Here is a 10,446-nt window from a genome sequence, read left to right as displayed (position 1 = left end):
CTCTCACACACCTGCAGCCTCCCACCAGCCCAGGTACTGGGCCTCTGGGCGGGGTGCTGAGGAGGGGCTCGGTCAGGGATGTGGGGGCAGACTGCAGCTCAGGCTGACTCGCAGGGGGTGGGTGTACGCTCAGGCGGGCGGCGCCCCAGAGAGGCCCTGGCCGTGGGGGATGGACACCCCTCCCATGCATCCCCAGGTCAGCCTGGGAGGAGTCCAGCTCTGCGTCTGGGCCTCTTCCCCTCGGGCCATGCCAGAGCGGCTGTGGGTCTCCGGGAAACCAGCTGGCACTTCTCCTGCGGTGCCCAAATGCCATCATCTGCCAGGCCTGGCAGCGATGCCCAAGAGGCTGACCGTGCCCTGGCGCTCGTCGGCCCCTTCACATCGCTGTCCTCCAAGCCCCCAGTGTCCTGCTTCCACGCAGTGAAGGCAGGAAGGCTGCCCGGAGGTGGGGGCACCCTCACCGGCCTGGCAGGACAAGGAGCCCCAGTTCCCGAGTTGGCCAGCAGTGGTGACCTGCAGGTGACTCCAGGGCAGTGGAGGACCCAGCGGACAGGCGCCTCGGACCCGTGCACGCAGAGTTCAGCCCCAGGAGAGGTCCTATGAGACCAACAGGGAGACGCGGGTCTGCGCAGCCCCCGCCCGCGGGCCCTCCCCACCCCTCAGTGTGTCTCCGGGAGGCTCTGGACCCTGGGAAGCGGAAAGCGCTGGACTCAGCCGCCCGGGTCCGCAGGGAGGCCACGCCCGCGGGGCGGATGGACACACCCGCCGTTGCTATGGCAGCGACCTTGCCTAGGCGACGGGAGTCAGAGGAGACGGTTGCCACGGCAACCGGGCGGGGCCGGGCAGGGGCGGGGCCGTCCGGAAACAACCCGCCAATCGGAGCCGTCCCCGCGGGACGGGGCGGGGCGGGGCGGACCCCTGGGCCTCCCGGGTGCTGCTCACCCTGCAGTCCGGCCAGCTCCCCCGTCCACCCGCCTTTCCACTGAGGACATGTGAATCCAGAGCAGCTCCAAGAGAGCAAAACTGCAGCGACGTGACCGCTCACAGACGATTCTGGAAAGAGTCGACCCCGCGCACCTCCCAGCTCCCGCTGGCTGTCTGGCCACAAGGCGTGGGATGGGGCTGGGGTCCCCCTGGAGCAGGAACTGGCCCTTCCTCCCAGAACCAGGCCTCGACCCTGCCGTTCTGGTACCCACAACACCGCAGCCTGGCAAAGACAGGGCCACCGGTCTCACCGCCGGCTGCACCAGGCGTGTCCACCCTGACCCTCAAGCCCCGCCTCTGGACCTCGGCGTTCTGCTGGTGCTCAGCCCTGGTGGCTGTCAGCTAGAGACCTTCCTTCGTGCCAGCCAGAATCTCCTTTCAACCTCCCATGGTTATTAGCTTCAGGCACTTGAAATGCTGGTTTTTAGGTTGAAATAGTCAAGCTAAAGTCTGCACGTTCCGATGGGCTTCCCGGGTGGCAGAGCCAGGGGCTCAGCCTGCTTCGAAGCCTCCGGCTCTGATAGACTATTTGAAAGGAAAACACATCGCTGTGGCCTGGCCGTCGTTTCAGTGGCTTAAAGAGCAGGCACCTCAGCCAGGGGCCTGAGCCCAGGGTGTGTGCACAGCCACCGCCCAGGGACCGCTGAGACCGTGGTCCGGAGTAGCCCAAACAAACCAGAACCAGAAGGATGTGACTCCTGCCGCTGGCTCCCCGAGCCCTTTACACAAGCTGCTACAGCCCCACCACACCGCACGTCCCCCCACCGGCCACACCACACTGCACAACCCTCTTGAGAATCTGTCTTTCGAGCAGCTTCAGAGAAATCCCTCCGGTGAGAAACTCGGCTATTTTTAGACTCTGTCTTGACGGAACGTGCTGGTTTTCTTCACCCGTGGAGGAAATGCACAATCTCCCCAGTCACAGGGGTCTAGTGGAGTCCTTGACACAAACAGTAACACTCACAGGAGTGGCCCCCAGTGGGCACCTGCAAGCCCGAGACACTGCAGGGGATGAAGGGCCCGGAATCTCCCAGTGGGCCGACACAGCCCCCCGGATGAAACTCAGGTCAGTGGGTGCGGGCATTCGACAGAGGCGATGACTTCGCAGCGTTACAGGCAGCCAGGGCGCAGCACATGGGAGAACCAGGCCAGGAGAGAAGAGCCAGGGCACAGCCATGGGTCCCAAAGGACGGGGACTGCAGACAAGCACCTGCCTTCTGGGATTGAAGTCACCTTACACTGCGAGGGTCCAACAGGAGGAAGGGGAAAGTTGGACTTGGAGACGCCCTAGAGACGCCTCCAGGCCCCCTGCCAGGCTGTCTTATGGGGGGGAGACCCCGAGGGGGACGGATGAGTTCCCCTCCCCGCCCCAACAGAGCCCCAGCAGCCGAAAACCTCCAGAACTCAATCACTGACTGCCACGCTCCCGGCTGATCTCTGCTGGCTTAGACGAGCCGCACCCAAGAGCAAATCTGCTGAAAAGCCCAGGTATGGGGGCTTGCGATTGAAATCTCTAGGCTCGCACGGAGTGGGGAATGGGCTCCCTGTGCTGCTAGCCTGGCAGTCACACCCAGGAACTGCCTCTGGCGCCATATAATCAACAGCCATGATCCAGAGACTCAGAAATAAAGCTCTCAAAAGAGAGAAACACAGAACAGTACGCCATAGCCATGCCTCCGGACCCCAAAGGCACCATCCAGTTAAAATAATCAATTAAATCAACCTCAGCCGTGTAACAGTATTTAAAATTTTAGAATTCCTGGAGCGCACGGCCACATCTGCAGCCACGTGGCATCTCATTCTTATACAAGGGCTTAATGGCTCCAGGGTGAAATATAACAATCTTCACATACTTTTCCCTATGGAAATTTTTTGGATCATTTTTAGGGGATTATTTATTTATTTATTTTAAAATTTTCATCAGTGAAACACCATGAGGTACAGTTGTAGACTTACACATTTTTGTGCTTGGGTTTCAGTTATACAATGACCAAGTACCCATCCCTCCACCAGTGCCCATTTTCCACCACCACGGGTCCCAGCATCCCTCCCACCCCCAACTCCCCTCTTCCCACCCTGCCTCTGTGGCAGGGCATTCCCTTTTATTCTCTCTCTCCTTTTGGGTGTTGTGGTTTGCAAAAGAGGCACTGAGTGGCAGTCATGTTCGGTCTATAGTCCACTTTCAGCATGCTTCTCCCATTCTGGGAAGATCCTCCCAACACCCTTTATTTGGTGCTCCCTTCTCTATCTGAGCTCCCTTTGCCCCTAGCATGTGTGGCTGGACTCCAAGCCATGGAGCAAAATTCCTAGTACTAATCTCGGCCACTCTTGGGTGTTAGTCTCCTATTTTGTTACTTCATGTTTTAGGGGATTATTTATAACAAGAAATACAAAATAAATTATTTAGGTCCTGCTTTGGGGGCGGAGTTTGGGGGTTGGGGTGCAAACATCTGAATTATGGTGGTGGGTAGGGGTAATGGTAGTGGGATTGGTGTTCAAAAATTAAATGTAACAAATTGGTGTGAACTTTATAAAAATAAAATAAAATAAAAAATCACACCTGCCGAAAGTTCTAGAAACATCCTGAGAGAGAATGTGGAACCCCACAGACCTTGAATTTCCAATTGTGCCCAAAGAAACCTTGAGGAGCCGTTATTGTCTTTATTTTTGTTTGGGGGCCACCCTGGGCAGTTCTCAAGGCTCAAGTGCTCAGGGCTTACTCCTGGCTCTGTGCTCAGTGCTCACTCCAGGCCCTGTGCTTGGAGAGCCACATGCAGGCAGGGATCCAATGGGGGTCTGCTACATGCAGGGCAGGTGCCTAGCCTGCTGCTATCTCTCCCACCTGGAAGTACCATTCTTTTTTCTTTTCTTTTTGGGTCACACCAAGCGATGCTCAGGGGTTCCTTCTGAATCTGCACTCAGGAATTACTCTTGGTGATCCTCGGGGGACCCTATGGGATGCCAGGGGTCAAACCTAGGTTGCCGCATGCAAGACAGACGCCCTCCCCGCTGACCTATGGCTCTGGCCCCAGGAAGTAGCATTCTTAGGCATGGAAGGAAAGAAACTTGCACCGAGGATGGCTGCCAAACCCTGTTCAATACTTGGGAGGCAGAGGTGATGTGAGAAGACTTTATCCAGGGACGGCGGCCTGAGACGAGGTGGGTGTGGGCTCCTGCCCAGGTCACCCCGTACTTTCAGGCGGGGGTGGGCCGTCTACTGGGCTGTTAGGGAAAAAGAGGCCGCAGCGGCCTGTCCTGGGCCTGGCAGACCCTGGAGCGGACGATCCCTTTTGGTGGAAGGACGTGGTCTCACCGTGGTCCGGGGTTGTGTCATCTCTGCCACTCTGCTCCCTCCAGCTGTGCTGGACCAGTCAACATCAAACCCTCGGACGTGCAACAATCCCGACTGAGGGACAGATGGAGACTGAGGGGAGAGAGGGGATGAGAGAGGAAGAGAAGAGCCCCAGGCTGGGTTACGCACCGGGCTTGGCACCAAGCTGGCTTCAGAGTGTCCGGCCAGCGTCCCAGTGGCCTCTGTCAGGACATGGGTGGGTGCAGAGGTGCAGAGAGGTATGGCGAGAAGACGGCGTGTGTGCAAACACAGAGCCACGTACGGAGCCTGCCAGAAGGGGGCTCCCAGCCGCGTGGGCTGAGGGGCCGGGGACTCCGGCCAGACTGGACGAGCGAGCTTGGGCCCCCCTGAGCAAGACCAGGAATGAGTGGCAGCAGGAAAGTGCTCACTCATGAGACAGAGTGGCTTCGGCCAAAGGAAAGGCCGCCTGAGGTGGCAGAGCCAAGTCATGTCTGACAAATGGAATAAATCCGGAAATTTCCACTTTTAAACTTTTGCTTAAAAGATTAAATTCCAACAATGCATTAACCAAGAGAAACCCGTATTTTTCTGCTGTTGGGCCACACCCGGCAGTGCTCAGGGCTCACTCCCAGCTCTGTGCTCAGGGATCGCCCCAGGCAGGGCGTTATATGGGGTGCTAGGGTCAATCTTGGCCTTACCCACTGTACTATCTTCCGAGCCCCGAGAGAGGCACTGTTGAAAACATCACTGTATCACTGTCATCCCGTTGATCTTCGGTTCACTCGAGCGGGTGCCAGTAACATCTCTATTCCTCCCAGCCCTGAGATTTTTAGCAGCCTCTCCTTACTCGTCTTTTCCCAATGATTGGAGGCTCTTTCAGGGTCAGGGGAATGAGACCTACTGTCGTTTCTGTATTTGGCATATCAAATATGCCATGGGGAGCTTGCCAGGATCTGCCCGTGCGGGCGGGATACTCTCAATAGCCTTGCCGGGCTCTCCAAGAGGCATGAATGGGTTGAAAACATACAGATCGTTTAAAACTAAAACACTTGGTTTGGGGCTGGAGCGATAGTACAGCAGGGAGGGCGTTGGCTTTGATACCGCTGACCCAGGTTTGATCCCCGGCATTCCATATGGTCCCCCGAGCACCGCCAGGAGTAATTCCTGAGTGCAGAGCCAGGAGGAACCCCTGAGCGTCGCTGGGTGTGACCAAAATCAATCAATCAAATCAAATCAAACAGTTGGTTTTAGACAAATGTGAAGCAGAGGAAGTTCAATTGCCATCTTAGTAGATGGTACAACATCAAAGCAAAACTGAAAAAAAAAAAAAAACAACAACCTGGAAACGTGAGCCGGGCAGAGTGCACAGGCATGGGTGTGCAGAGGTGGCCACCACCCCAGGCAAGCGCGGGCAGCTGCAGGCTGAGCTGGGCTGAGTCTGGGGAGGACGCAGACCAGTTCCCTGGCCCAAGCACACAGACCCTCGCTCCGCATCAGTGAACCTGCACACGCCAAGCACACGCCAAGCACACGCCAAGCACACGCCAAGCACGCAGGACCGGCACCTGGCACACATGCAGGGCAGAGCTCCGTTCTCAGCCACCTACAGAAGCCCCCGGCCCCCGGGGCGCATGTCCTGGCTCTGGAGCTGCCACTGCGATGGGTGGGACCCTCGCCCCTGCTCTCAGATGCGCCGCCTTACGCACCACGCCAGTGGCTCCCTGCCAGTCCCCCCACTTCAGAGAGGACCTGCATGTGGAGGCAGGGGAGAGCCCTGGGGTGTCCTGGCGGGTGGTGCTCGGCCGGCTGCACCCCTCAGTCCAGCCCCTGGCAGCAGCCCTGCGCCCACCCCCGGTTTGTATCAGCTCGGGCCGACTGAGGGCGGCTAACACAGACTCTGTATTCATGGGGCAATGCCAGGAAGTTCAAAATCGGGGGGTGGGGGGTGGGGGGTGGGGGGAGAGATAGTGCAAAGGGAAGGCGCTTGCCTTGGACGCCCCAACCCGGGCTCCATCCCCAGCACCGGTAAGTTCCCCCAGAGCACTGCCGGGAGTGACCCCTGAGCACAGAGTCGGGAGAAGCTCTGGGCACCAGTGGGTGTGGCCCCTCCCAATAATAAACACATAGGAAAGAAGCGAGACATGGGAGCAAGAGAGAGGCAGAGGAGCGCACTGGGGAGGGAAGCCCGGCTAGGGACCGGGGACTAGGCCCCTGGGCTTCGGGAGCCTGTGAGTAGGGGGCGGGGGTGGGGGCGGCCTCCCCGAGCCAGTGAGCGAGCACTTACCCGGGGGCCAGAGCGGAAGGCAGACAAGTGGGAGAAGGCTCGGGACCAAGCTGCTTAGAAAACACAAGAGAAAACTCAAACGTCCCCCCAGCTGGAGAATTGGGGTGGGGGCGCAGGACGGGCCAGGGCCAGCGCCTGCTCCGCAGCCGCCAAATTTCCCCTAGCATGTGGGGCGCGGGCGGGTCCCCTCTGAGCCTCTGGGCCCCCAACCCCGCACGACGCGGGGAGGGGGCGCGGGAGGGGCGCGGGCAGGCTCCGCGGACCCGGTGCGGGCGCAGGAAGGGGCGGGCCGCCCCCTGCGGGAGGCATGACGTCACCGACCCCCCTGCAGTCCGCGGGGGGCGGGGCGGCAGGTTCCCCGAGGCGGGGTTCCCCGCAGTGGGAAGAAGACTCACCTGTCGTGCGTTGCCCCCCACCCCTCAGCCGGCCCCTGCGACCCCCAACTCCTGTCCTTGGCCCGGCGGGAGGGACTGGGCGGGGCCGCACGAGGAGGGGCGCACGGCAGTGGGGGGCCCCGGGCGCGGGGGCCCGCCTGGGAGGGGCCGGGGACGCGGGCACGGTGGGGGGGGCGGGGGCGGGGGCGGCGGCGGGGGCCCGCGCGCGCCGAGTCTGCGGTGACGTCACGGCCGCCCGCCCCGCTGTCCCTCCGGCCGCGACACACCAGCTCGCGCGCAGCCAACCAGCGTCCGGCGGGGCGGGCGGGGGCGCAGCCGTCACGCGGCGAGGCCGTCACAGCCCGGGACCCGCCCGCCGCCGCAGCCGCTCGGCCGCCCGCGAGGTGAGTGTCCGCGCGGCCTGCGTCCGTCCCGTCCCTCCGCGGCTCCATCCCCGACCCGACCCGTCCCGTCCCGTCCCCGTCCCGTCCCCGTCCGGTCCCCGTCCCCGGCCGCGTCCCCATCCCGCACCTGCGCGGCATCGTCATCCCGCATCCTCGTCTCCCATCCTCATCTCAGCCTCGGCGCGCATCCCGCGGCCTCATCCGCATCCTCATCCGCATCCGCATCCCGCATCCCCATCCCGCATCCCGCATCCCCATCCCGCATCCCCATCCCGCATCCCGCATCCGCATCCCGCATCCGCATCCCGCATCCGCATCCCGCATCCGCATCCTGCATCCTTATCCCCCATCCTTATCCCCCATCTCCACCCCCATCCCCACCCCGCAGCCCCGCGCGCGCCCCGCGCCGCAGCCCCCCGGCCCCGCGACCCGCGCCGTCCGCGCGCGCGCCGCCAGCCCCCCGCCGACCCCCGGGAGAACAATGGGCGCATTGAGGCGCCCCCGCAGCCGCGGGCCCCGAGAGGCCTCCGGGCGCGGCGGGAGGAGCCGGCGGGCCCCGCGGGGGAGGCGGCGGCGGCGCCTCAGCCAAACAGGCGGGCGGGGCGCGGGGGCTGCGGCGGCGGCGGGCGCGGCGCGGGGTCCCGGCGACCCCCGCCCGCGGTGACAGGTGCGCGGCGAGGAGCGGCCCGGGGGGAGGGGGAGGGCGGTGCCAAGTCATGCGCCCGTGCGCGGCCCCGAGCGCGCCCCCCGGCCCCCGCGCGCTCCGGGCGCCCGCCGTGCCGTGCCGTGCCCTGCCGGACGAAGGCGGGCGGCGGGTGGGGGTCGCGCGGCTGCGGAGGGGGAGCCCGCGCCGGCCCGGACCCCTGGGTTTGGGGGCGCCACCTGCCGCGGCCATCTTGCAGGTGTGGCTCCCCCCGCCCCCGCGTCCGGGCCGCCGGGAGCAGGTGCGCAGCGGGGAGGGACCTGCCGGGGTGAGACCCCCGAGCGCTGCCACACCCCAGGGGCGGTGCCCGCGCGCCACCCGGCTCCGAGGAAGGGCGAGCGGCTCTGGGGAACACAGGCCAGGCAGCAGGCAGAGGTGTGGTGCGGCGGGCGGTCTCCCCCAGGTGCAGCCCCAGGGGTCCTCTGTCCCTTCCCCGTGCGCCCAGGCCACCCGGCCCCGGACCCCGCCTTGCCCCTCAGTCCAGGCCAGGTCAGGGCTGCTCTGTCCTTCCTTCCGGTGGGGGGGAGGCCCCGGGTTGGGGGATGGGTGGGTTGCTGTCCACCCTGAGCCCCAGGCTAGGCCTGCAGCTCCTCACAACCCCAGATCCCCGCTGGGGAGTTTGCTTGGGGGGGGTGTGAGATGGGCAGGCGGGGGATAGTCAAGGTCAGAGGTCACTGGGGGTTGTCCCCCCAAGGTTACCTTGCTCCTCTCTGGGTCCCTGTTCTGCAGCTTGCTGCTCCGGGCCTGGTGAGTGGGGGGCTTCTGCCTCTGAGCCCCGCAAGCGCCTTGCCCAGCCCTAGGAACCTGCCCGCCCCGGCCCCGCCATTCTGCAAGGGCGGCCCAGGGCCCCCAAATTCTTATCACTCTCGCCTTCCTACGTGTCCCGGCCCTGCTGGAGGAACACACACACTCACACACTAATGCACACACATACTCACGCTCACACAAATATGCATGCACACACATACACACACACTGCAGCACTTACACACTTGGACACACTCGCACATACACTCACTTGCACACACACGCTCACACACACTTCATGTACACACACTCGCACACACACTCATTCACTCTCGCACACACCGGCACACACAATTACATGCTCAGACTCACGCAGCGGCACACAGCGTCCCCGCCTTCTCCCAGTATCCCACCCTCACCCACCTGCCTGTCCATCCTCACCCAGACAGCTGGGGCTCGGCTGTGGTGCTGGTGGGACCCGGGGATGGCCACAGTGGTGGGGGTTTGAGGCCCTGGTCAGGGGCGGAGCCTCGGGCAGCCTGGGCCCAGAAGAGGCAGCTGGAGCTGGTAGTGTCCCCGCCCAGGGATGGGCCGCCCCAACCCCAGCCCCGCCCTGAGTGCAGGGCCAGCACTGGGGGCCCGGCCTGGGGGCCATTGGGGCTCGCACACCTGCTCCCAGTTGGGGTCCCCCACCTCAGGGTGCCTCCTCCCAGGCCCTGCCTGACCCCGCAGCCTGCACCGGCGTGACCAGCTGCCCACTGACGGCTTCCAGGGCCCGCCTCTGTAGCCGCCGTGGACAGGGCTCGTGGGGTGTGGGGGCTCAGGGGAGAGCCCAGCCCCATGCCCACGGCAGAGCAGCTGGAGGCCGCACTTGGCCTCCGGGGTGCGTCCTTCTGGCTGCTGTGCTCCAGGGGCTGCTCCTCCTCTGGGCGTGAGGGCACCTGCCCACTTCTTCAGCAGGGACTGACGGTCAGTCCTGCCCTGGGCCCCTCTGCATCTGACCTTTCTGTCCCAGCTGCCTGGCCGGGCTCGGGCCCTTTATGCTCCTCGGTCCTCCCCGCTCCCCTCCTCCTCCCCGCCTTCCTCCTCCCCTCCTTCCTCCCCTCCTTCCTCTGTCCTGCTCCCCTTCCTCAGTCCTGGCCCTCCCTCCCTCCTTCCCTCCTCCCTGCCTCCCTCCGTCCTCCCTCTCCCCCTTCCTTCTTCCCTCCTCTCCTGCCTTCTTTCTCCCTTCCCCTTCCCCCCTCCCTGCCTCCCCCTTCCTGTCCCTCCTACCCAGACCCCCACCTCGTGGCACTGACCCCCGGGCTGTGGCACAGGCCATCTGCCCTCTCAGCTCTGGGGCTCTAGCAGGAGCCAGCCACGCCCCAGGCCGCACCCTGCCCTGCCCCTGCTCAGGCCCTCCCAGGCTCACCCCTGCACGCGGCTCCAACCCCAGGCCACCCTCCCCCACACCCGACCCTCCCCGTGCCCCTCCCCCTCCCCAGGCCAGCACCCCTCCCCTGCACCCCCTTCTGTTGTGGTTTGGGGGTCTCTCGGCAGACCCTGGAGGTGCTCCGTGCTCTTGTGACTTGGCTGAGTGCCCCCCTGCAGGCCACGCCTTGAACCTCCACTGTGCAGTATCCCTCACCCCCCCAAGG

Source organism: Sorex fumeus, unplaced genomic scaffold (assembly GCF_029834395.1).
Source record: "Sorex fumeus unplaced genomic scaffold, SorFum_2.1 ptg000207l, whole genome shotgun sequence".
In the NCBI taxonomy this organism is placed as follows: domain Eukaryota; kingdom Metazoa; phylum Chordata; class Mammalia; order Eulipotyphla; family Soricidae; genus Sorex; species Sorex fumeus.
Note: the sequence above shows the minus strand (reverse complement) of the source record.